Below are 2,393 nucleotides of genomic sequence, written 5' to 3'. Positions count from 1 at the left end.
AGCCCAGCGGGCGCCCTACTTAGTCTCCGAGAGGGCGTTCCCTGCCCTGTGGGCCAGGACTCGGCCTGGGAACTAGGTGACCCAGCCTGCGTGCAGCCAAATGGGTGCCAGGGTCTCCGTGTCCCCCTCTCCCTTCCACCTGCCGAGCAAACTGGGGGCCCCAGGCTGGGCAATGGCATGGAGGGGGCAGCGCCCCTTTATCTCGCCCATCGCCTGCGCAGCGCCAGGAGCCTCGTGGGGACAGAGGACCTCCTGGCAGCCACGTTGTTCTGCGCTGGGCCGGGGGACAGGAGTGCCCGGTGGCTGAGTTGGAGCTCTCAAGTCCGAAGGGCCCTTCACGTCCCGCCAAGCATCTGCGACATCGTCTGAACCGGGACAGCCCGCGCCTGGCCCGGAGCCGGGCCTGCGAAGTGTTAACTGAATGAATGCAGGAGGCCCCGAGCCCACAGCCCTCAGAGGCCGGCACCAGCCACCGGTGCTTGAGAGCAAATGCCTGTGGTCAGTTCTTGCGCAAAAGTCAAGCGCTGCGAATACAGGCTGGACACCAACCCAAGCGGGGTGCTTTTCCAGGAGAGCTGGCCCGTGGCAGCCGCCTGGGGCCAGGCTGGAGCGCCCACCTGGGCAGCTCCCTGAGGATGGGCCAGAGGAATGAAGCTCCCAGCTGCACCAACAACCTGGGCTGCGCCATGTCTGTAACACGCTCCTTCCCCCCAGGACAGGTGTCCTCGCGCCCGTTCTGCACCCAGATCCAAGCCGCCCTCACCAAAACCCCTGCCTGCCCCCTATGGCACTGGGCCCACCCCGGGGATGGAGGAATGGTCATCCCAATCCCCCTGGACACTGATGTGACGGTTGGTTCCTCCCTGAACCGGTGACATGGGAGCGACACTCGTGACTTGGAACTCTTCGGCGGTTAAGTGGAGTGTCCGGATGGGAGCAGACGGATAACATGGAGCTTGTTAAGTACAAAACCGTGGGAGCGGGCCTCCACATACTTCAGCCCCATCTTTGCGAGGGGCATCTGACCACCTGTGCCTCTGGCCTTGGAGGTTACAACGAGAAGGGACAAGGAAAAACATCAAAGCCTGCCTTTCAGAATTTAAAAACGGATCTTGGGTAAACAGGGGGCCGCCTCCACGTGGGATGCGGTGCCTCCGAGTGGGACGGGGCTCCCCATCCTGAGAGAGGGGTGCCTGCAGGGGCGTTGGGGACCAGGGGAGGCAGAGTCAGGGATGGGACCCTACAATTCCGACCCTACAATTCCGCAGGAACATGCATTTCTAAAACAGGCTTCCAGTTGGATGGACATGCACCCCACGGCTCCTCTGAAGATATTTTGAGACACAGAACTGTGCTGACTGCCTCCCCCTCCCCGCCCCCACCCCGGGGACAGCAAGGGAGCTGGGGACCAGGGCTGGGGGGAGACTTATTGTTTTACCGTCTGTCCTCTCAGACTACTGTGGGCAGCAGCACCTGCTCCTGTAAGGGAAGGGCCGTGGCTCCGGGCCCCCTGCTGAGGCTCCTGAGCACTCCGGTGTGGACTTCCTTGGTTTCCTCGGCCACACACTCTCTCCCGTTGAGTCTGGTTATTCATGGGGCCATGTGGGCAGCGTCTGGAGGAGGCCGTGTCTTTTTCAGGGACTGCGAGCTGGCACAGCTGCTGTTGCAACCACCTGTCATTAGCGCCCTCGTTAGCATTGCGTGTCCTTGGGATTCTCGGTATCTCCAGGGCTCAGGGTCAGGAGGTGCTAAGAAGCAGAGCCGCATTTTTGGGTGCTGGTGTCTGGCTCTGTCGTTTGTTCATTCCTTTGCACAGGCATCTTGTAGGAAGTTTCTGGACCCTGCACAGTGCTTTGCCCATGTGAAGGTTTAAAACTGAGATGAAGCCTGGCCTGCGGGGCTCAGGGGTTGAGCATCAAGCTGTGAACCAGGCGGTCATGGTTCGATTCCGGTCAAGGGCACAGGCCTGGGTTGCAGGCTCCATCCCCTGTGTGGGCGTGCAGGAGGCAGCCGATCTGTGATTCTCTCTCATCGTGGATGCTTCTCTCTCTCTCTCCCTCTCCCTCCCTCTCTGAAATCAATACACATATATTTTTAAAACAATAAACAAAAGGGAGATGAACTTTGCCTAGGCGTCACTACCTGTCTCAGGGAGAGTTCCAGCTGGACGCGGGAGCCCCAGGTGGCAGCCGGTGGCCTGCAGAGCACGTTCAGGGTGCCGGTGTGGTTTTCTGAGCCCCTGCAATATTTGTTTTACTTGTACTTTTGGCCACATTTTAAAAAATCAAGTGATTTCCATATTTAAAATGCGAACTCTCTGTTTCTCTTGAAACACATGGTGACGTGCTGGCCAGTGGGGTCTGCTTTGATGGGGGAGGGGGTTTGATAACTGT

This window comes from Myotis davidii, unplaced genomic scaffold (genome assembly GCF_000327345.1).
Source record: "Myotis davidii unplaced genomic scaffold, ASM32734v1 scaffold573, whole genome shotgun sequence".
NCBI lineage: Eukaryota > Metazoa > Chordata > Mammalia > Chiroptera > Vespertilionidae > Myotis > Myotis davidii.
This window is presented reverse-complemented; position numbering follows the sequence as displayed.